Source organism: Aquarana catesbeiana, linkage group LG01 (genome assembly GCF_042186555.1).
Source record: "Aquarana catesbeiana isolate 2022-GZ linkage group LG01, ASM4218655v1, whole genome shotgun sequence".
In the NCBI taxonomy this organism is placed as follows: Eukaryota; Metazoa; Chordata; class Amphibia; order Anura; family Ranidae; genus Aquarana; species Aquarana catesbeiana.
The window spans coordinates 229711848-229737243 of record NC_133324.1 but is presented as its reverse complement, the minus strand read 5'-3'; the positions used below and the strand labels follow the sequence as shown (position 1 = coordinate 229737243).

Below are 25396 nucleotides of genomic sequence, written 5' to 3'. Positions count from 1 at the left end.
GGATCCGGGCTGCTCTGTACAAATCCAATGCAACAGAGCAGGTAAGTATAACATGTTTGTTATTTTTATAGTAAAAAAAAAAACGAGCTTTTACAATCACTTTAAAATGAGGGTAAAAAATAAAACACCACATGCATTTAAATTATTCCAGTGTTTAAAGTGTATGTCCAGCTAAAACTTTTTTTAGTTTTTGTATAGCACTGGGATGAATTAGAACCCTTGTCATGCTTTCACTGCTATCATGAGCTCCTTGACAATGGTTTCACCAGATGGTGAGTAAGGGGGATTTTCAAACTCAACAAATCCAGAAATTAAAGCACTTTTTTTCTAAAGTAGAGCAGAGATAGAACACCCAACAGAATTGCATTGCTGCCGGTGTCACTGTTGCAGATTTTTCCTCACACCTTCTTATACTTTTTATAAAAAGTAAATGCTTGGGATAATTTATTTAAAAAAAAGTATAGGAGTTACTCACACATCAAAGCTGTAATGTTTCTCTTTCTCAAATTTAAAATGCAGTTTGCTCATTTGCAAAATATTCTGTTATTCCAGTATTTATTATTGAGCCCAAGCGTGAATGAAGGCTGTACAGCAGCCTAAAGGTTAATTTCTGCATATCTTAGATATTTTTTGCATATGTCAGATTTTGTGTCTTCTATTTATACTTTATAAAGAAGAATGGCAGCTTTTTGTATGTCTTTTTTCAAGCAACAAAGAAAATGTTATTTTTATTCAGCTTGTTATTTTTTTTTTAGTCAAAGCCTTTTATGTTTCCCAAGTATTTATTTTTGATTGCATGTGTTTACTTGAAAAAGAGGAGATTTTTGAATTATCCATGAATGTACCAGATCTTTCCTAGTGATGAAGGTATTAAGAAAAAGTGTGACTTATGTTCTGATTACTCTGTTTTACAAAGTAGCACGATTAAACAGAGGCAATCAAAGGGAAAAATGTTCGACATTGGATCAAAATAACTTTTCCATTTGGTAAATTATAATACACACCACATATTGATCTAATAGTAGCTCAATGCTAGATGTGAATATGTTCATGTTTAGATACTGTACTCTGAAGCAAGAAACTATTTCTATTGAATGCTTGAATGCAAAATCCTTGCTTATGGCACTACTATTTAAATGCACAATTATAACAAGAACTTTTATCATCTTTAAATTTAAATCACAGATTTTAATGATACTGTCAAAAGGGACCTGATTTATGACGATTCTAAGATTGCGCACTAAGCTCTTAATCACGGGGAAAGTTGTAGGGATACTAAACTCTGATTTACTTACAAAAATCGTATGTGCTTATTTGTAATATGCACAGTTGGACCAGATAAAAACTATGCACATACCTATTCTTGTATTACAAGAGAAGTTACCTTTTCTTGTCTCACAAGAGAAGCTAAGCAAGAATTTTCAAAAAACATTTTTCAACTTTTTACAGAAATAATATCAATTAATTGCTACTAGTTATTTTAATTTTGGGACATACAAATGTATAATTGCATTGAGTCAGAGCACATATAAATAGCATCTCATATGCCAATGTAATTAAAGTGTAACTATTGGAAATTCTTTTTTTTTCAGTTTTGGATATAGCGGAGAGGCATTAGAACACCTGTCAGTTTTTATTGCTGTCTGTGCTTCTCAGTAGATTCACCCTCTGTATTCGTCCTATTTACCGTTATCATTGAAAGTAAAAGTTAAAGAAAATAACAATTTGGGTTTAAACTAGAACAGTAATAGAGGGGAAATATTCCAATGGGGACACTTGTTTTGGTGACCTGGTGACACCCTGGGATTCCCTTGCTGTAGGGATTTCCTCTCACTTCCTGTTTTGGCTATGGGACAGAAAGTGAAGGTAAATCTCCCCTATGGGACACAGATGGCAAAATAAAACCTGGAGTCATAACCCTCCTTTATCCAAAATAAAAATAAAAGTTTTGCCTTTCATTCTACTTTAACCTAATATAGTTATGTGATTGCACTTATATTTGAAAGCAGGCATCTCTGTTAAAGCACAACTGAACTCAAAGTAAAACAGCTGAATACACAGAATAGTCACTAATTAATCATTAATGTCACTATTCTCCACTATAGATAAGTAATATGGCTTTTCCCCCAGTCTGCGGAATAAAGGAGCAACACTACTCTAAAGAAATCTTAGCTCAGTAAGCTCACTACCAAGTATTTGACCTAAAACTGTGCAATGCACTGGAGTCTCTAAGTGCCTAACAACCTTCCTCTCATAGTCCTACTGTTACAGGAATGACAGGATACTAATATACAGATGTAGATTTGTACTTTAACTAGGTGTATTAAGAGTAGTTGTGTGTGTGTGTGTTTTAATAAATACATAATTGAATAAAATGGAGACAATTTGTTTGTGGCTGGAATTTAGTTTATCTTTATGAGCTAAAAAGAAATATTCAATATTCAGTCAATTCCAGTATTCTGATTATTCATGATGTCACACGGTCTCCATATTCCTGCACACAGCTAACTTACTGGCCAATAAGCAAACTGGTTCCCAGCTTTGTTTTGCAACAATGACTATTGCTTCAGAGTAGTACTAGCACCAGCAGGCTTTTTATCTGATACATCTATGCAAAAGAATCCTTTTCTCAGGCTGAATTTACTACCAAATGTAGTTTGATATGGAATGCACACTTCTGCAACCAAATATATGCCAGCTGAGCCATGGCTTGCCTTTAAAATATAGGTTTTCTGCAATGCTCTTAGGACTATTTATCCTCTTTTGTCATTTTAAAATGTTTTAAGGGCAGCTCATGTATGAAAAAAGCTGCACCAATCAATGGCCATTGTTAAAAGAGACAGTAAAAATAAAAAAATGTAATGTGTAATAAAGCCTGTAATAAAGTAAGCCATACAAGGGTATTGTATTGTGCATATGTGGAACTTTGTTCTATACCTGACCTGCATTGTCACATGGCAAAACAATGAAAAATTCTTCCCCCAAACATAAATTACAATGCATGCAGTATCATGTGCATTCTAAAACACATTGCCATATGTGTTTAGGTGTGTTACAATGTGAATCCAAAGACCCATACTGAATTGACTTGAATGGGACACTGTAGACCAATTCACCCAAAAACTGCAGCATTCAGAATACCAAAACTGAAATTATTATTATACAGGATTTGCTGTATATAGAACAACAGTTTACACAGCACTTTCAATATGAGTGCAGACAGTACAATTATAATGACAAATCACTACAATGCATTACTCTGGTCATTAAAGGACCCATTGACAAGAAATTTTTAGTGTGCCATGCAGTTTTTCTACATTACCCACTTCACCTCCTGAAGATTTACCCCCCTTCCTGACTAGGCCATTTTTTTTGTTACGGCACTGCATTACTTTAACTGACAATTGCTCAGTCATGCGACACTGTACCCAAATAAAATGTATGTCCTTTTTTACCACAAATAGAGCTTTGTTTTGGGGGTATTTTATCACCTCTGCGGTTCTTAAAGTTGGGAGCATGAAATTGTCCTAAATGTCTTGGTATGCTGACACCTTAAGATTTCCCCTTCGCTGGAACTAAGGGGCCAAGCTCAACCCCTGAAAAGCATCTCCACACCATAACCCCCCCCACCAAATAATTTAGACCAGTGCACAAAGCAAGGTCAATAAAGACATGGACAAGCGAGTTTGGGGTGAAAGAACTTGACTGGCCTGCACAGAGTCCTGACCTCAACCCGATAGAACAGCTTTGGGATGAATTAGAGCAGAGATTGCGAGCCAGGCCTTCTAGCCCAACATCAGTGCTTGACCTCACATACAGTATCTCACAAAAGTGAGTACACCCCTCACATTTTTGTAATTATATTTATTCTATCTTTTCATGTGACAACACTGAAGAAATGACACTTTGCTACAATGTAAAGTAGTGAGAGAACAGCTTGTATAACAGTGTAAATTTGTTGTCCCCTCAAAATAACTCAACACACAGCTATTAATGTACAAATCGCTGACAACAAAAGTGAGTACACCCCTAAGTGAAAATGTCCAAATTGGGCCCAAAGTGTCAATATTTTGTGTGGCCACCATTATTTTCCAGCACTGCCTTAACCCTCTTGGGCATGGAGTTCACCAGAGCTTCACAGGTTGCCACTGAAGTCTTCTTCCACTCCTCCATGATGACATCACAGAGCTGGTGGATGTTAGAGACCTTGCGCTCCTCCACCTTCCATTTGAGGATGCCCCACAAATGCTCAATAGGGTTTAGGTCTGGAGACATGCTTGGCCAGTCCATCACCTTTACCCTCATCTTCTTTAGCAAGGCAGTGGTCGTCTTGGAGGTGTTTGGGGTCATTATCATGTTAGAACACTGCCCTGCGGCCCAGCCTCTGAAGGGAGGGGATCATGCTCTGCTTCAGTATGTCACAGTACATGTTGGCATTAATGTTTTCTTCAATGAACTGTAGCTCCCCAGTGCTGGCAGCACTCATGCAGCCCCAGACCATGACAATCCCCCCACCATGCTTGACTGTAGGCAAGACACACTTGTCTTTGTACTCCTCACCTGATTGACACCACACACGCTTGACACCATCTGAACCAAATAAGTTTATCTTGGTCTCATCAGACCACAGGACATGATTCCAGTAATCCATGTCCTTGATCTGCTTGTCTTCAGCAAACTGTTTGTGGTCTTTCTTGTGCATCGTCTTTAGAAGAGGCTTCCTTCTGGGACAACAGCCATGCAGACCAATTTGATGCAGTGTGCGGCGTATGGTCTGAGCACTGACAGGCTGACCCCCCCACCCCTTCAACCTCTGCAGCAATGCTGGCAGCACTCATACGTCTATTTCCCAAACAACCTCAGGATATGACGCTGAGCACGTGCACTCAACTTCTTTGGTCGACCATGGTGAGGCCTGTTCTGAGTGGAACCTGTCCTGTTAAACCGCTGTATGGTCTTGACAACCATACTGCAGCTCAGTTTCAGGGTCTTGGCAATTTTCTTATAGCCTAGGCCATCTTTATGTAGAGCAACAATTCTTTTTTTCAGATCCTCAGAGAGTTCTTTGCCATGAGGTGCCTTGTTTGAACTTCCAGTGACGAGTATGAGAGAGTCAGAGCGATAACACCAAATTTAACACACCTGCTCCCCGTTCACACCTGAGACCTTGTAACACTAACGAGTCACATGACACCGGGAAGGGCCAAATTGGACTTTTTCACTTAGGGGTGTACTCACTTTTGTTGCCAGCGGTTTATACATTAATGGCTGTGTGTTGAGTTATTTTGAGGGGACAGCAAATTTACACTGTTATACAAGCTGTACACTCACTACTTTACATTGTAGCAAAATGTCATTTTTTTCAGTGTTGTCACATGAAAAGATAGAATAAAATATTTACAAAAATGTGAGGGGTGTACTCACTTTTGTGAGATACTGTATGTGCTTCTGGAAGAATGGTCAAACATTCCCATAGACACACTCCTTGTGGACAGCCTTCCCAGAAGAGTTGAAGTTGTTATAGGGTGGGCCAACTCAATATTGAACCCTACGGACTAAGACTGGGTTGCCATTAAAGTTACATAAAGTTACATATGTGTGTATTCATGCTATTTCTCAGTCCATTGAGGCAGTCTGGCCTCATGTGCTCTCTCCCAGCTCCCCAATAAGTGAAAAAATAATTCAGACCTGGGCAGGCAGGAAATAGCAGGAAACTGGGCACCAGTTTGCCAAGGGAGCCTGGGGCACCAGAAAGAAAAGAGAAAGTAGAGTAGAGTAGAGGAAAATCCAAGAATGAAATGGGAGGAAGAGTGAGTTGTGTGTGGTCTGTTACTGATTAATGCCAAGGTCACATGACTATGAATGTATCACCACTCACACGGCCACATACACCCTGCTACATACTAAATGTGTACTGCACTCACTGCTCACACAATACATCTGTAATGCTTTTACTGTTTTCTCACTGCTACTTATGCATGGTAAAATATACTCTGTAAATGCAGCATTTCAAGTACTTTAGTTACCTCCATATTGCACATACACACTCAATTTACATTCATTTCTATCTCATAGTTTTCAAAGTATGCCTCACTGCTTCCATACAAGATCACACTGGTTATACTAATCATGGAACACATGCATTGCTTATAAACACTTACACACTGAGACATTGATCACTTCTGCATCAGAGTTTACATGTGCATGCATGTACAAGATATTTCCCCAAATGCATTACTTTGTGTGATGATGCAGAAGCAATCAGCGTTTACATGAGTATGGCCACATTCACTTATTCACTTGTATTTATGGCCATGGCAAAGCACAGGGGATTTTACACTTGAGGAGTTTTCAGCTAATAAATATCTGTGTGTGATGATACATAGATGACATTTTAATTTACTTCAGAGAGATTTCCTATTACTCTGTCTACTGTCTTTGAGACAGGAAGTGTGAGGAAATTTTCCCAATGGGACACAGGCAGAAAAGAATGTGTGTTTTTTTATAGTAGAGTAAGGGGATGGCTAGGATGTCTGTCCTGATTTCTATCTGCATCCCTGTTGCAGATTTTTATTTATCACTTCCAGTCTGATGAAATTGCTGTGATAGCAAGAGTTAGGTTTAATTTGTTACAGGTATATAGTACTTATGCATTTTTAATAATTCCAAATGTCACAAAATTGCTGTAGTTTTACAGTATTGAGTTATGGGAAACAGGTCCACTTTGGGTTTGATATTAATGATAAGGAATGGAAGGGCAAATATCATGAATGTGAATACTGCCACTTAGTGCACAAATTCCAACAGACGTTAAATTTGAGCGTAATTTTTCATTACGGTTATACCGTTTTTCAAAGGGTCAATAACTTGAAACAAAATATCATCGGCCAACAAGTACAGTAGTTTTAGGCTTCATGTATACTGTGGCTTTTTATAAATGCTTTTCTCCTGGCAGCTTCAAAAACACACCTAAGCCGCATTGTTGCAAATGTGTTTAGATGCATTTAGACATGTCAAACGTTTATTTATTTAATTGGCCAGAATATTAATTTATTCTGCCCACTGAAATGAAAAACACTCAAGCACATTTAGGTGCATCAGGTGATTTTTATGCTGAAAAGCTCTTCTGAGCATAACTTTGGCAGTTTTTTTTTCTGCCTCTAAACACCCCTGACTCCAAATTCTTTTAAATGCTTATAGTGTACATGAACACAAAGGCTAACATGGAGGGACATTTAGAGGCAGAAAAAAAAAACTCAAACATCTGTAAAAGCGTGTTTTTGAGCTCAAGCGAGGCCTTAGAGTGTTCTTGGGGTCACTGGTGAATGTCCTCCTTAGATTTCAGGCCAATAAACAGCTGATGTCCTGCTGCCTTTCTTTTCTTTTTTCTTTTAACCTCCATCTGATGAAGGACGACCACTATAGCAAGAAGGTTGTAAGTATATGGACCCATGCTATTTAAAAACAGCCCACAACCTGTACATTATAGAATTAGGAAGTGTGTTCACTGCTGGTAAATAAATCAAACATGATCCACTCACATTGCACTCTTCTGCAAATTCTTTTAGCTTCACTGGTGATACCAATAAGCACCATTGAGGCTTTAAGCACCTTTGAAACACCAGATTTATGCTGAAGGGGTTTTAGGCTGGTAGTAATGTAGCAGGTTGCTCTCAAACTCATGTTCCCCTTTTACTTGTTTGGAATTACTTGGGACTCATTTATATTTAAAACCAGTCAATGACAGGACAGTGAAAGGAGGAGCAAGGCAATGATAATCTCATCTGTCTCTCACTCTGCTTTCTCTTCCTTTCAGCATGCTTCTTGCCAGCACATGGACTGATTGGCTCTTTTGTATTTAAAACATTAAAATAATAAAATATGTTTAATCTGCTGATTTACTTTGAGCAGTAGTGGATAATTGTGGAAGTAAACGGATGTACGGTGTATATCTTAATTTTCATTCCTGATGAGAAATAAGCAAAGAAGACAGGAATCCTCAAAAGTCTTAACAGTACACAGTAGATGTCAACACATGGAAAATTCATATTTTATACAATGAATGTACTGTGTCCAAAATAATATATATAAATATATATATATATATATATATATATATATATATATATATATATATATATATATATATATATATATATATATATATATATATATAAAAAAAAATATATATATATATATATATATATATATATATATATATATATATATATATATATATATATATATATATATATATATATATATATATATATTCATTTTGAGGCTCCAAAAATTAAACAACTGATATTGAATAAATAATTTTTCTATGTGTCAGCACTTGCATGTGACATAGCATCCATACATTCTCTCAAACAGTCTGTATCATGTAAGTATGAATTTTGATGCAGAGTCCCTGAAAGCTATTGGAAGCTAGTAGATATAATATCAGTTTTGGTTGGATTGACTGTTAAAACAAAACTCCAGTCAAAAACCTCAAGGTGAAAAAGAATGCCTTTTAATAGAAAAAATAAAAAATCCATCTTGTGATGCAATCTTCACCTTTAATCTAGAGATTGCCCCACAGTATTTTTTCAGACTCTAGGTGTCCTCACTCTGATGGCCAGCATAATTCAACCCTCTTCCGCTGAACACAGGTCATTCTGGATCCGCTTGCTATGGGGGCACGCGGCAAGGGGGAGGGACCCAGAGTGCTGGTGGGGAACCCGAAAAGACGAGGATTGGGGCTGCTCTGTGCAAAACCATTGCACAGAGCAGGTAAGTATGACATGTTTAATTTTTTATTATTATTTTCCTTCCCAAACATTTTAATTTGTGTATTTTATATCTGCCCAGAGTTCAGCTTTAAAAATAATCTTGTGAACAAATTGAAGGCAGAGAGCTAGAAAGTCGGAGGTTCATAAATGACTTTGCTAGTGGTTCAGTAAAGATATTTATCTTTCATACAATGGCAGAGAATAGTGCTTATGAAATCTAAAATAACGGTGTATTTGGTTTCCAGTGTGTGTGTGAGACACAGGACCTAAATTATGTGCTGACTTGGTTCCACTGGCTCACTGAAAACCACATTCAACTAGCAAGATAAAGAGGTCAGCAACATCTTGAATAAGATATATTATTATTATTATTATTATTCAGGATTTATATAGCGCCAACAGTTTGCGCAGCGCTTTACAACATGAGGGCAGACAGTACACTTACAATACAAATTAATACAGGAGGGATCAGAGGGCCCTGCTCATTAGCGCTTAAAATCTAGAAAGGAGGGTCAAGTGGAAACAAAATGTAATAACTGTGGGGGGTGAGTTGATGGAGAAAATGAAAGAACAGTTGTTAGGCGTGGGTAGGGTAGGCTTCTCTAAAGAGAAGAGGTTTCAGGGATCGTCTAAAAGCTAATAGAGTAGGAGATAAGCGGACTGAGGTAAGGCATTCCATAGGATTGGAGAGGCTTTGGAAAAGTCCTGGAGGCTAGCATGGGAGGAGGTGACGAGGGAGCTAGAGAGCAGGAGGTCTTGAGAGGAACGATGCAAATGAGTAGGTTGGTATTTAGAGACTAGGCTAGTGATGTAGCTGGGGGCTAAATTGTGGATGGCTTTGTAAGTAGTTAGCATTTTGAATGTAATTCTTTGGCCGAGCGGAAGCCAGCGGAGGGATTGACGGAGAGGGGTAGCAGGCAAAGAGTGATTGGTAGGGTGGATGAGTCTGGCAGCAGCATTCATGATGGATTGAAGAGGTGATAGACTATGTAGAGGTAAGCCAATGAGAAGGGAGTTGCAGTAGTCAAGGTGAGAGATGACCAGCGAGTGAATTAAGAGCTTTGTTGTGTCATTGGTTAGAAAAGGGGTGTATTTTGGAGATGTGGCGGTGGTTGAGGTGGCAGGATTTGGACAGTGATTAGATATGGTGCTTAAAGGAGAGTTCAAAGTCAGGACTACACCTATAACCTTGGCATGTGGGGATGGGCTTATAGTTGCCATCAATTTTGACAGAGAGATCAGGGGAAGGGGCGTATGGGGGAGGAAAAATTATAAGTTTGGTTTTGGATAGACTGAGTTTGAGGAGGTGGTGTGTCATCTAGACTGATATATCTGGTAGTAAATTAGTGATACGTGAAGAGACAGAGGGGGTGAGCTCAGGGGTAGAGAAATAGATTTGGCTGTTGTCAGCATAGAGGTGGTATTGGAATCAGCAGACCCAGGGAGGAGGTGTAGATTTAAAATAGGAGAGGTCCAAGAACAGAACACTAGGGGACCCCAACCGAGAAAGGAAGAGGAGAGGAGGAAGTAGTTGTAAGAAACGCTAGAAGTGCGGTTGGATAAGTAGGAAGAGAACCAGCAAAGAATACAGTCACGGAGACCAAAGGCGTGGAGTTTTTTGAGGAGAAGGGGGTGGTCAACTGTATCAAAGGCAGCAGAGAGGTCCAGGAGTAGGAGTACAGAATAGTGGTTTTGGCTGTTAATAGATCATTTGCTAGTTTTAGGAGAGCAGTTTCTGTGGAGTGTTGAGGACGAAAACCAGACTGAAGGGGATCAAGAAGGCTATTATCAGCGAGGTGGATGTTCAGTCGGTTGTAGACCAGATGTTCAAGTAGTTTGGATAAGAAGGGGAGCAAGGAGATGGGGCATAGGTTGTTAAGATTGGATGGGTCCAGTGAGGGCTTTTTAAGTATGGGTCTAACAAGTGCATGTTTTAGAGAGTTGGGGAAGATGCCAGAAGAGAGGGAGAGATTGAAGATGTGGGTTAGAGATTGTAGAATAGGGCCAGAGGGTGAACGTAGCATTTGTGAGGGAACAGGATCCAGAGGGCAGGTGGTAAGGTGGACATTAGCAAGTAGTTCAGCAACCTTGTCTATAGTGGTGGGGTTGAACGAGGGAAGTAATGATTGTACCTGTGGGAAGAAGATTTTTTTAAATTCCATTTTATGTAGAATAAAAAAAATATTTCCCAATTTCAAAGTGGACTTTGTGAGCATGTTGCTGATTAAAATTGTGCAGTGAGGTGCAATGTTGGTGGTTTACACATTTTAATAACGATAGATACTTGAATATTTTTAATAATGGTTTGTGACTGGCCACGGTTTAGAAAATCTGGTTAGCTTAAAATCAACTTATATGTCTAAATATGCCATCATCTAGAGATTTTAATGACCATAGTTTCTTCTGCAGCAAATGATAATGACAAACAAATGATAACTCATGGCTGAGAGGAAAACTGTCTTTATTTCTAGATTAATTCAATTATCCTAAATTCAGTGTCACGAGTTTTGAAACATTGGCGTGGCTCTGCTTCAAAGACTAAAACCTTCAACTGTCTGACAGGTTTTCTTTTGGGAAAGGCAGAGGAAGAGACAATTTTAATTTTTCGCAATTTTAAACAAGTGTCAATGATATATTTTTCTTCTATGCCCCTGCAGGGTTTTGAAGTATCCATTTCATTCACAGTTATGAGATCCACTTATTCTTATTTGGTCTGCAGCAACTCTGGGGTCTGGTGCGCCTTCTCTCCTTCATATATATGCCTTCCATTGCTACTAATGAATTGCAATATCCACGCACATACAAGGTAACAGTCACCAAAAAAATAATGATCTCCTAAAACATTCTCAAGTGCTTGTAAACTCTTGGGAGTTAACTTGTGCAATCAATATTCTGATACCACATCTGATGTGTGTACATCTTCTAATGGCAACAGGAAAAAATTGAACATTTTGCTCTAGGAACAAATGATGCTTCAAAACAGTATACACACACTAAAGTATGCCAAAATGTAGCAGTTACAAAGTTAATGTTCTCGCAAACACTTCTAGGGGGAAAATGATACTTTGGTTAGAGCTCAGCTGAAAGTACTTGTTCTCTCTCTAGATGTTAAGTGAAATAAAACCAAGGTCCTTTATCATTCCATTCATTGATTAGACACTCATCCTTCTTCATACACTACTGTAATGTGATTCATGTCTGCTAACGCTCCTTCAATTTCATTTAGCTGGGGGTGATACAATGAAAAAAGTCAGAGAGCAAAATAATTCTGAGATCCATAGCAATTTACCATAGTTTACATGGTCTAGATGACTCATGTTGCTAATTTTATACTTGGTTACAAGAAAGACAACATTCTGTAGCAAAATCCATGTGTTATTGGTAACTAAGCAAACTGGCTGCTCTAGGTTCATTGTAAATGCACATTTAACAGTGTCTCCTACAGCTTAGATTCAATCTGAACACTGCGGAACTATTATCTCTTAAACCACGCATAAACTATTTATTATGCTATATATCTGTGCCCATTATGAGTTTCTTGCTGATATTTAGCTGTGCGGATAGTAAAAATGTGCTCATCTAAATGGGAAATGTTTGGGAGAAATAAAGAATGACAAACTATGTCAAAACATTGCATGATTTGTATTATGATTAGGTGTCTGGAACAAAAATGACACATCCTTACCCACCATATTGTACTTAGAATTCAGCAAAAAAATAAAAATACAGTTCTGGTTAAGTTGGCACTCTTGTTAACCTAAATACTAAGCCCTTTGCATTAGTCTGCTTGCTGCAGAAGTTAAAAAAAAAATCGTAAACTAATGCCAAGAATTGCATAGTGTATGAGTTGTGTGCTGAACCATTTTCAGATATATCTCAAACATACTCTATCTGCATCAGCGCCCATGCATTTACCTAAACAGGTGCAAGAGAATATCAGTCCCTGGAACCACCTGTAAGAATGCGATTGGCAATATTAGGAAAACCCATATAATTACTCATTCTAGAATGGCTTTATCACTTTTCTATCTGGTGTATTTTGTACAAGGTCCACTGGGGAGATCTATGAGCAATCTAGGAGAGAAAACCACATCAAAATTGTAGTTGCTGCCTGTAGCCACCAACGTCTTCATGTTTCATTTTCTGAGAAATAAAACAAGGAAACTGACTGGTTGCTTCAGGCAATTACTCAGTTTTTGATCAATTTTACTTGCTTTAGCTTTTATTGGTTAACACCAAGGCATAAATGTTTTGATGGAGCCTGAGAATCAAACCTGTCAAATCTGTGTGTGACCATATTATACATAAACACAATGCATACTGTTGTACAAGTTTTTACTGTGTCAAGCATGCATAAACATAAAATCCAACAACAACACCTGGCATCACACGCAATAGTTCTTAGGTCCTGGTCCAATCTTAACTGGTCTATATTTGGTTATTTTTATTCAATGTCTTCTAGATTGCTAATTATATTCTACATGCACTATTTTTACATGGATTTGAATCATCTCATTTACACTAGAAGAACAGTTCAGCTGTCTTGCCTTTATTAGGACATATTGGGGTCTATTAGGCAGAAACATATAGTAGTATGTTTGTTCAAAGCTCTTTCAAAATGGAACTTGTTGTAACCTGTCCCCTCAGGTTATAGCAGGATCAAAACAAAAACATAGAAAATCAATTTCAATTCTCTGCAAAATTGTCTTTTAGACACATCAAGAAGGTGCACTGAACTTAGAGAATAAAGTTGTTTTCCATAGTTATGTAAATTATTTTCTATAATCATAGGCTAAGGATATGCAGGAGTCCTGTGGGTACAAAACACATGGGAGCTGCATGACAACATTTTTAGTAAAAAAAAAAAAAAATCTCAGGGGCTGAGTGCCGAACTATCTAATCTAAGCAATCTCCCACATATGGGAAGAATTACACTGTATAGGTGCTGTTAACTTTAAAACTGGTACATACATACAAGTCTTTTGATCGGACTTTGACAACTGAAAAATTATGCATTTAGGGACTGCTCTAGCAGGTGAAATAATGAAATGTTCCCACTTTGGGTTGGTTATTTCATTATGTATGACTGTTTTTTAAATCATACCCTCTCACAAATAATAGGCACTTGGATAAAGCTGCAGAATGTATTATGATGCTCATAATGTGATTAAACCTCTGGTGTTCATAATGGCAATCATTCTACAGTAATCAGAATGTATACTCTGTAAAAAGAAAAGGAATATTGTTATTCACTAATGTAACTAATTCTTATTTATAAAAAGATTAATGGATATGGCCAACATTTAAAAAAAACACGTTTGTACACAAACTGATGTCTTAGAAATGGATTGAATATTATATCTAAATACTTTGCTGCATACAGTATATAAGCTATACATCAAATATGCCAACACAACCCCCTATGAGTTTCTGACTCATTACCTTCAAAAACGCCTGGAGGAAGCATGCTGTAACCAAGTTCACCACACATACTTGGGGCTGTTAACCCATCAAATTATACATGGATCATGTAGCATGGATACGTCTATTCATAAATGCCCAGCTTTACTTTACTACATAACTGAATGTTCCGATGTGCTACAGAATGCATGCATGTCCTTTAAAAAATGTTTCCAGTTGTACTAAATGCGTATCATAAACTCAACAATTAATCCACATACAGTCTTACAAAGAATGGAAACAGATGGGCATCTGCGGCTTAAATATGGGCTACATACCCCTCTTGTGCTCTGCTTCCCACGGCAGTCTGGGCATGCTGTATCTCAATCCAGCGAGCTTGCCTTCAGCACCTTGGAGAGCGCTCAGGGTGTGGGTGCCTACAGACAGCGGAGCGGCAGAACAGCTCTCAACTTCTTCCTATGGAGAGCGGAGCAGCACCAGTTTGGAACTGTCCGTTCAGCACCTTGTACAGCGCTCCGTATCCTGCTATAGAGAGTAGAGCAGGGCTAGACATGAGCTGTCTGTTCAGCACCTTGGACAGCGCTCAGGTTCTTCCTATATAGAGTAGCGCAGGACAGGAGCTGTCCGTTCAGCACCTTGGACAGCCCTCAGGGTCTTTCCATAGAGCGTAAATCAGGACTAGCCAGGGACTGTCTGTTCAGCACCATACACTGAGCGCTCTCTACACTCATCTGAATCTCTACCGCCTTCACTAGTTCTCATCCATCCAACTTATATGCCTGCTGCACCTGCTCTCTGCAGCTAAAGGACTTCTCCAGCATTTAAAGCCCTAACTGTTAATGGAGTCTTTATAGATACTCTTAAAGGCACTCTGTCATCTCTACAGGTGTCGGTTGTACTGTAAGCCCTTAATGCTTCTACATGCACAGGGTAGACTCTGCGTGATTTAAACTTCATCAACTAAGAACCACATGGCAACAGTTTGGTTCACTCTTTGTAAACTTAGTGATCTCCAGGTGATAAGGAACTACAAGTGCATGCATGCTTAGCTGGTGGCTCTACTGAATGATGTCAATGTCGTATTCTAGACACCAGGTATATGATCCCTGACCTCTTGCACCCTGCTGTTTTTTTTTAACAGCAAGTACTCTGTATTTATTTATTTATTTATTATTATTTTTTAAAGATTTTATTAACCTTTTACAGAATTACAGTAATCAAAAGCATAAGGTACATTGAGTATAAGTCTTCAACAGACATTAATGGTAAGCAAACATTGTTAACAATAATTGGAGCACTAGTAGTCGACATCTTATTGGCATCAAGAGACATGTATTAGAATTGATCTTTCTTGGTCAAATTGGTCTGCTTCCCTGTGTGGGTAGCTTGGATATTAATCATGTGGGTAAGAGGTTCTCCATGTGTTTCTGTATGAGAGGGTAATGGTGTTCACTTATGTTGGGTTCTGAGCAATGAGGAAGCGTACACGGATAGCATCTACCCCTACTCCCAATCACCCCAAAAGGGATCTAACTGTGACCGAGAGAGGGGTTCATCGGTTGCACCCTGCTGTTTAATTAAGTTATATGTGAACTATTTTGTTAAATATTTTATTTAAATCGCTTTGTTATATCAGTTTAGTAAGTTTTAAAAAAGCTGTTAATTCAGCCAAAATTTGTGCGAGCTGATTCCTGTTCCTGTAGTTTCTGCCTCTAAACTCTTATTAGCTTGCTATCTCTGTGGTCTACAAAACACTTTTCCCTGTTATGTAGAAGAGAGGGAGGTGGTATGTAGTTCTAACACAGTGTTGTGTAGTCCGTCTTTAATATGGTTTGGGCCCTGGGCAAACATTTTGTTTGCCCCCCCCCAATGCAATTTTGCTATTCACCCCAACATCTCAAAAAACAGACACACACATAGAATTATCTAAAAAAAAAAAACTTTGCAGACCCCCTTCACATCAGTCCCACAAGGTCCTCAGTTCCCTTTCATGTCACAGCGCAGTGCCCCTTTACACATCACAGCGCCCCCATTACATTGCAGCCATTGTCACTTTACACATTCACATGTATGTAGGGGTTGCCACCTCATCCCTTTAAACACGAACACATATGAGTTACACAGGTTTTGAGGCTAATTTAATGCAGATAAGGCACCAAGTGAGTTTGATTACCACCTTAATCGGCCAAAGAACCTGTGTAATCAATATGTATTTGGGTTTAAAGGGATGAGGTGGCAACTCTACATGTATGTGTTTTGGCACCCCATTTATTTGAATTTGTGTTTCCTGCAGAAAAAAGGTGCATGCAGCATTTTAAAATTGCAGTGGCCTTGAAATCCATTCTACTTTTGCACAATGCAACTTACCTGCAGTTCCTGCACACACAAACGCACTGTGTTTTTAAAAGCGTGTCCTAAACATCTAAAAATGCATCAAGTTTGCCAGTGCAGGAACTGCAGGTAAGTTACATGGTGCAAACCAGAATGGACAGATAGTGCTGTATTTCATTGCTTGATGGGCATAGGTGTGCGCGACCTATTACATGATGCATGCACCTTTTTTTTTGCAGGAAACGCAGACATGGCAGCCCATTCAAATGAATGGGCTGCTTTGCCTGCGCAAATGTGGGTCGCCAAAACACATGCATGTGAACCAGCCAGGCCCAAAATAAGTCCATCAAGCAGTTAAATACAGACAGTAATGCCATGTGCTGTAAATTATGCTGTGTGCTCTGTAATAAAAAAAAAAGGCACAGCCTTACTCAGCCTGGAATGCAGGTCAGCGTTTTTAAACTTTCTACTATTTTACACATGGCATGGGGATGGGGAGCGGGAGCCAGGGGAGGAGAAAGAAGACCTACCTTGTCCTGGCAAGCTCAGCTCCGATCAATTCTCCACAAAGACTGCAAGTTTCACTTGACCAGGCACCAAGCAGCATTCCATTCCACGCCGTGGTCTGACTCCTCCTACCGAGGCCTCCGCTCCTCCGATCAGGTACAATGTGCATGTATAGCAAGGGGTGGGGCCAGAGCGTCAGTGGAGCTCACCCGCGGCCCGCTCCTCGATCAAGAAAGTGCAGCACTGCTGCACTGTGCGCACGCTGCTGATGACAGTGACAGACTGCAGAGCTGCCCCCCTCCATTAGTACAGACCCCCCTCAGCACCAACTGCCCCCCTCCATTAGTACAGACCCCCCCAGGACAAACCGCCCCCTCCATTAGTACAGACCCCACAGGACAAACCCCCCCTCTATTAGTACAGTCCCCCAAGACAAACCGCCCTCCTCCATTAGTACAGACCCCCGCAGGACAAACCGCCCCCTCCATTAGTACAGCCCCCCAGGACAAACCACCCCCCCTCCATTAGTACAGACCCCCAGGACAAACTGCCCCCACCATTAGTACAGACCCCCCAGGACAACCCCCCCCTCTATTAGTACAGTCCCCCAGGACAAACCGCCCTCCTCCATTAGTACAGATCCCCCCAGGACAAACCGCCCCCTCCATTAGTACAGACCCCCCAGGACAAACCACCCCCCCTCCATTAGTACAGACCCCCCAGGACAAACTGCCCCCCTCCATTAGTACAGACCCCCCAGGACAAACCCCCCCACCATTAGTACAGATCCCCCCAGGACAAACCGCCCCCTCCATTAGTACAGACCCCCCAGGACAAACCACCCCCCCTCCATTAGTACAGACCCCCCAGGACAAACTGCCCCCCTCCATTAGTACAGACCCCCCAGGACAAACCCCCCCACCATTAGTACAGATCCCCTCCAGGACAAACCCCCCCTCCATTAGGGTACATACAAACACCCAGCGGCTGCTGGAGAGGAGAGGACAATGTGCAGCCATGCCGCCCGGGTGGAGAACAGATCACAGAAGGCAGGAGTTAGACAGAGAGGAGGAGAACACATGTCAGGCATGGACCACCCCCCCAGCGACGTCACTGCACGGCTGGTCTCTGATCTCCAGCTGCTTCGCTCTCCTCCTCTGACAGGAGGAGGGAGCGAGGACGGGCTTGTACAGGAAACAAGGCGACGTCGGTGACCGGTGGAGAGAACACCGCCTTTGGACATGGACAAGGAGAGAAGGAGGAGGAGGGATGGGAGCACTCTGGCGCTTCTGCGCCCCACCTCTGTGGCGCCCGGGTGCAGTGCACCCACCTAGGATCGGCCCTGACAGACTGTCTGTCTGTGTGTGGGGATTTTCAGTGCCGATTTGCGGGCAGCACGCGGGCTTAATGGGCAGCTCTGCTTTGGGCCCCAAACAGTGACAGGGCCCTCGGCAGCTGCCCCATTTGCCCTGCAGTAAAGACGGCCCTGCTGAGGGGGGACAGGCTGCTCAGTACACATGTTACTGTACTATAGTGAGTGTGTTATAGGCAGGATTACTAGAGGAAAATAAAGAGAAAAAATGTCTAAACCCCCCCCCCCCCTCCTCAAAAAAACGAATACAGCTACCGCATCTAAAGACTGGTAGGCTGCAAAACTATAATTTTTTGTTATTGAGTTTAACTACACCTTAATAAGCAGACAAAAGGAACACAGTTGAGTTAAAGCTGGTCTACCTCAATCCCCAAAATTACCAGAAATAACCTCTGCAAGGTTTACATTTGTACAAAGTGTTGTCCTAGGTTACAGGATTCCAAGTGAGTCTGAAAACATTCCAGCAATCTAGTGATTGATGCTCAGTCATGAGTTACTATGTACAGTATGTGTGGATAAATGGATTTAGAATACCCTTCATGTGGTTTGATAATCACATTGCTTCTTGCTGGTTGTTTATTGACACTCCGATGGTACCTACCTTTATTCCAGCTGGAGGTGACTAAGGGTGTGATGAAATTCACTCCTGGTAATATATGTTACAGATCTTTGTTGGAATGAATGCTGTCTGCCCCCCCCCCCCCCAGGGCTCCATATTATCCTACCAGCATAAGAGGGATTTGACAACTCCAGTTAGTGAGAAAGGCAATTAGACGGGAATGCAGTAATATTAAAAAAAATTAAGAAGAACAGGTTTTAGGCACCCTAAGGTGATGAACTAGAGAACTCTATTCATATTGCCAATACTAAATCTGCAGCTTCAACTGGGTAAGATGTATTGATTTATTACATAGCTGACAGTTTACGAAGCACTTTACATAGTGTACCTTCAAATCAGTCCCTGCTCTAAAGGAGCTTACAATCTAAGATCCCCATCTCACATCCTAAGGCCATTTTAGACAGGGGCCAATTAACCTACCAGCATGTCTTTGGAGTGTGGGAGGAAACCGGAGTACCCAGAGGAAACCCACACAAATACAGGGAGAACATGCAAACTCCATGCAGTTAGTAACCCGACCAGGATATTAACCAGGGACCCCAGTGCTGCAAAAAAGACTTGTTAACCACTAAGTCACTATGATACCTTCAACGGAAAGGTCATTTGGAGGAAGGCACTGAGGTTACATAGATCAGGTTGTGTATTTGTGAATGGAGTTTTATAATACTTTAACAGAAGATGCAGTGGCGCTCGTTGCTGCCTCTCTTATCAATTACATTGTGAGCATAAGGGCTTGTCATATTTTAGCACAGCCCTAGAAAATCATTAGCATATCCTCCGCTTTACACTGTGCCAGATTGGAGAAAGCCTGCCAGTATTTACCCGTGTGTTCGTCTTTATACATACCCACAACACGCAATTGGACATCTAAACATAGCAAGCACGCTATAGAGACAGCTATTTACTAACGTGCACTGGGCAAGCTGCTGACCTCTTTCCCATCTTCTGCTCACATTCATTAGACTCGGAGACATTCTTTCACAATGCCTATTTCCCAAATACATAACTAATGTGCGTTAACTACTATCTCAAAGGACGAAGGAGATTAAAAACAGGATAATGCAGAAAAGTGGAGATGAGTGGAAGGAATAAGTATGCCGTTATTATCACATTACAAGTACACTTTTAAATGACTTTTATACAGTACTATGATGTCAAACTTTGCATGTGTTTATATGATAAATTATCGCATGATATTTGGAGATTTTTTCCAAGCTCTATTACATACATTCGCTGTAGGCATATTGGTATTTGGGATATCTCTTATTTTGGATTTGATTCCCCAGTCGGAACTACATGAGGAATACCAGCCCTTCTCACCTTGATTATAATAGAAGTTTCTATATCACATTCGATCTCCTATTCTACATACATAGCATATGGGTCTCTTTCTTACACTCGATCTCCTTTTCTACATACACATTGTAGCAGCCTCTATATCGCACACGATCTCCTATTCTGCATACACATAATAGGAGTATGCATATCGCACACGATCTTCTATTCTACATACACCTAATAGGAGCATGCATATCGCACACGATCTTCTATTCTACATACACCTAATAGGAGCATGCATATCGCACACGATCTTCCATTCTACATACACCTAATAGGAGCATGCATATCGCACAGGATCTTCTATTCTGCATACACCTAATAGGAGCATATATATCGCACAGGATCTTCTATTCTGCATACACCTAATAGGAGCATATATATCGCACACGATCTTCTATTCTGCATACACCTAATAGGAGCATGTATATCGCACACGATCTTCTATTCTGCATACACCTAATAGGAGCATGTATATCGCACACGATCTTCTATTCTACATGCACATTATATAGGAGCCTCTATATCTCACACAATAGCCTATTCTATATGCACATCTGATGTACTATATAGTTCATCAGGAGCTTGGACCATGGCATGCAGTGATCTTCTCTATAGCGGACAACTCATAAAATCCTGTTCAGAGAATATTATACTCCTGTATGTAAGAGTCTCTTTGATTTCCCAAATGACTGTCATTAACATATAGAGTGGACTCAATGTAACATGTTGGTTTAGAAGTGTATTCTAACAACACTCCGATCATAAGTCTAAGCACATTTATGACAAAGTTCACGTTGTTCCTTCTTCCCTTCCTTTGTATATACATAAAACGTCCCTGCAAAACTGAAAAAAGTCATACAGATACAGTGACTGGGAAAGCTTAACAGGAGTCATATAGAATAATAAATGCACATTCATTCTTTTCACAGTAACTTAGCAGGAAGCTGAAGATCAGATGAAACCTGTAGGACTAGTTCTATGAATAGAGGATCTGATACCTAAGCTAGAGTAATCATGTGCAGCCCTCCTAGACAGATAACAGCTGGCACACTTACCTTTGCTGGTTTGGGATAAAGAGTTTTATACCTCTAGATGCTCTCATGTATCCAGCTCATACTTGTGTAAAGTAAACCAAAGCAGAGTAGCAGAGGTACTCACCTCCAACAAGCCTTGCCTCCTTCATAAAGAGTTTTTAAAATCTGCTCTGCTCTTGAGTAATACACAATAGGGACATGCACATAAAAAAAAAGCTTTCCCACCCCTTTTTCTTCCTCCCTCCCCTCTTATTTACTCTCCACCCTTATCTACCACTCCAAGTAGGAGACAGCACTGAACTATAAATATGTTTGGAGCCAACAGACAAGGCAAGAGCTCAGGCAAGCTTGTAAGGAGGAATTTATTGCTTAATGTACCTCCTTTATTCTATCATCATTGAAATGAATTAACTTTGACATCCAACCAGAGTTTTATGGGTGTGGAATGAAACCAAACAGAAAGCCAGCAGACAAAAAAAAAGGCATCTGTTACATAACTTAATTCCCTCACATCAACACACCATGTGAGCAATTAGGAACCATTTCCAATAAAACCAAAGGAGTCATTGTACTCTTTTTTTCTTGATGTCAGTGTGAGCTTTACCTGTTGACAAGGCTCCACTTTACACTTAGTGCTAATGAGATTGAGAAGGTTTTGCTGAAGTACTCATTAGACTGTGGCGTAGTTCTTGCAAACGAAATAACTGAGATAGTCACAGATCTGGCAATTCCCCTTGAAGATGAATCAAGAGCCAGGTGGGTATTGCAACCCCTGTATGATGTGGCCAGCATATATCACAGTGTGGCTTATTAGCAAGCAGCCAGAGAATGTCTTTGAATAGCATGGGGGTGGCTTGTAAAGAGTCCAAGATAATGTAGACATGTGGTGTGTAGAATATTCCTGGATGTACAGGGCTATGCTGTTGTATGATTCCTTGTTTGAATATATTTTACTGGATGCATCCCACATGAACAGATCCCATGGGGGCTGAGAAATAAGAGATTCTGTCTGTGTTTTGTTTTCCCTCTGCTTTCCAAAATCCAATTATCTTTAACCATTATCAGTATACAACCTCTAGGATTGCTGCTATAATCTTGCTTTAAAAGCTAGTAATACTGACCTTTATACAGTATAGTACACACCAGTATTCTGCTGCTATGAGATGGCACAGATGCTGCCATTGTAGGCTAATGCTTCTGGTTCATTTTATAACCTGTATTTTACAGGAGCGCCTATAGAAACATGAGCAAAGATCAGTAATGATGTAATAATATACTAACCATGCCTGGCTGTGACTGCTGTTGTAATAATTGGCCAGCTCCTAATGACACTCATATATGCATAATATTTCCTACAAATATGACAAATCCTATACATCAGTCACTGAAAGTTAATAAGTCTAAGCATGCATTTTGCAAAAGCGTAAAATCTGCTGTGAGTATAAAATTATTCATCAGGAGTATGGTGTAACCATCATTACATTCAGTGCATGTGTTCAGCCATCTAAAAGTGAGTAGCACAGGGGTTTGCCAGTTCATCTTACCACCTGAATGACAAAAAAAAAATCAATTTTTCAGAATAGGAGTCTGTGTGGCATAGGAGCCTATTGGGACCCGTAATCAATTTGATCATAACGATAAAAGATGACTGCGTCTGTTAAATATGTAGTTCATCTTAGATAGATTGGGAAGGATTAGAACCAAAACCACATCATGTTATTTTTTGCCATCTGTGTCTCCATTCAATGATTTTACTTCTAGCTTCTGTGGAAGCAACAGGAAATGAGAATAAATCTCTCCAAAGTGAACTGAATTCTCATTTTAGAGAAATGTCACAAAAATAGTTGTCCCCATTGGTGGATTTTCTCTCATCTCTTTCCTTAATGACAAATCAAAATGTTTGAATAGCCCCTTATGTTCTGTCTTGGTTAAAATGGACACACAAATTGAAGGGTGAATGTAATCAGCGAGAAACACAGACAGCAATATAAATTTGACAAAGGGTCCAACACATCCCTACTATATCCAAAAGTCCTAAACAAGTATCTTTACATATACTTTAATCAATGATCCAGTCATCCAAAACAAGTCCCACCTCATAGTGTCTGGTTAATGCAGGTGCATTCAGCTTGCATTTGAGATCAACCTAAGATTCTTAGACATCATTCAGAGTTCATTGACAGGAACATTTGGCCTCCTGAACTGCATTCAAGCTTCTTGAATCTGCTTTAAACAGCTTTTGCATTTCCCTTAAATTTTTTGGTAATAAAAGTTGTTCTGATGCAAACAAAGGTCATAAGTTTAGACATGCTATGTCTCTGAAAAGCAATCCGAAGTGGACCGCTTTTCAGAATGCATCTAAGCAGTCATTACCATGAGTTTAGCAAGCAATGCTGATGCCTCATAAATGCATTTTATTTTCAGAATGGAAACTGTCAATGGCACTGATGCTTTGCAAATGCTTAGCTAGTGGTTCTGGTGCTGCACTGCTTACTTAAATGAGTCACTTTGACAGGCATTGCTGCTTGTCAACTTTGCATTCTGTGATACATTTGCCATGTGCACAGCCCTGTTTGGCTGTATGGTAGGCTTTAGGTGGGCAGTCTGTGGAAGTAAAACCACAGCTCAGCCACCTGTTTTTACCACCCATCCCAGCTGCCCGTGTGAAAGAGGCTTTAATGTGCTTTACATACTTAGGGTGGGGCTCTTTAAAATTAGTGACATAATCAACTGCAGATCATATGTTCATAGAAATACTGCTTGTCCACATCTATTAAAGAAATCCTGTCATAGGAAAAATACAGTGGAGGCTGCCACAGCTGAAAATGCTACGTGCCTGGCTGTTATATTTCAATTGATAATTACGTTGTCAATCAGGAATAAGTGTGTAAATCAGGAATTCTGACTTCACTTTGATTTTCCTGTTCTGCATACATGAGTATGCGACCCACACAATTTTGAAGTTATTTGATAGGAATGACAACATGCATTTCCATGTAGAGGAAAATCATGGCAATGCGTATGTTTCTGTTGGGTTTCTTTAAAGTGGAACTCCAGTTTCAAAAATTAAAAAATGGCAAACTAAAAAAAAAAACAGATAAAAACACAGCATTGGCTACAAGGCTCACCTTCTTCCAGCCTGGAGCTGTGTACAACACTAATTCCCTTCTGTCCATAGATGTCATCAATCTTCCAGGTTAAATGAACTTCAGTCTTATTCATCGCATTTCCTGTGAGCCCAGACTATCGTGGACCCACCCTCTGGAGGTGCATTACATGCTGGCCTGGACTCACAGTATCGCTACACTGAAGGGAGCGCATGCATTATTACACGAGCACAGTTCAGTGCAGAAGGAAGGACTGATGATGCTGTACCAGAAGAGGGACCCATGACATCACTGAATCAGATGAAAGACCCTTGTAATTCTTTTTTTTTTTGTTTTGCTTTATGCTTTAGGGCTTGTGTGTGAGTTGAGGAGGGGGTAGGGGATTGTAAAAAACATAAGTTCCAGGTTATAGCATCTTAAAGAACTGTATTGTTGATGGCCAATAAGATTTTCCCCATTCTAGCTACCTGTAAGAGTAATTAGTGTTGCTTGCTATACCAGGCCATAGACAAGTTGAAAATTGAATGAAAATTCTTGTTGCTTGTCAGATAATTCATTTTGCACATCATTAGTGTGCCAGCTGCAACACGCGATTTTCGTGGCCCAATCGAAAGTGTCTGATCCAACATGTTAGATTTTTTTAGAAAGATAAAACTATCTTGTGTGCCATTTTCGTTAACGGATAACAGAACTTTTGCTTTGCTATTCGTCTATGGCCAGCTTAAAGCAGCAAAGACAGTTTTGTCACTTTATACACAATGGCAAATACGAGAAGCAACTTTTTTTCAACAGGTCTCTATATAAACCCATGCCAAAATTAATGAATTAGTAATTATGTGATAAGAGAGTCAAATAAGGGCAATGTCTGCAGATTTCTCTGAATTACAGTT

The 25396-nt window shown here is 40.0% G+C and overlaps 1 protein-coding gene across 6 annotated transcripts in view; it reads right to left on the bottom strand.

Moving 5' to 3' along the window:
- The window catches only part of NOS1 (nitric oxide synthase 1), a 445094-nt gene that overhangs the window by 151329 nt on the left and 268369 nt on the right, over positions 1 to 25396 (bottom strand). Inside the window, exon 1 of one of the 6 annotated variants that reach the window (XM_073625696.1) lies at positions 21524 to 21641. The exons of 3 other annotated variants lie outside the window; for them this stretch is intronic. The gene's annotated coding sequence lies outside the window, so the exon portion shown is untranslated. Of the gene's footprint in view, positions 1 to 14512; positions 14969 to 21420; positions 21642 to 25396 lie in introns of those variants that run through there. 2 more of the 6 variants (XM_073625705.1, XM_073625714.1) reach the window with 2 other exon arrangements.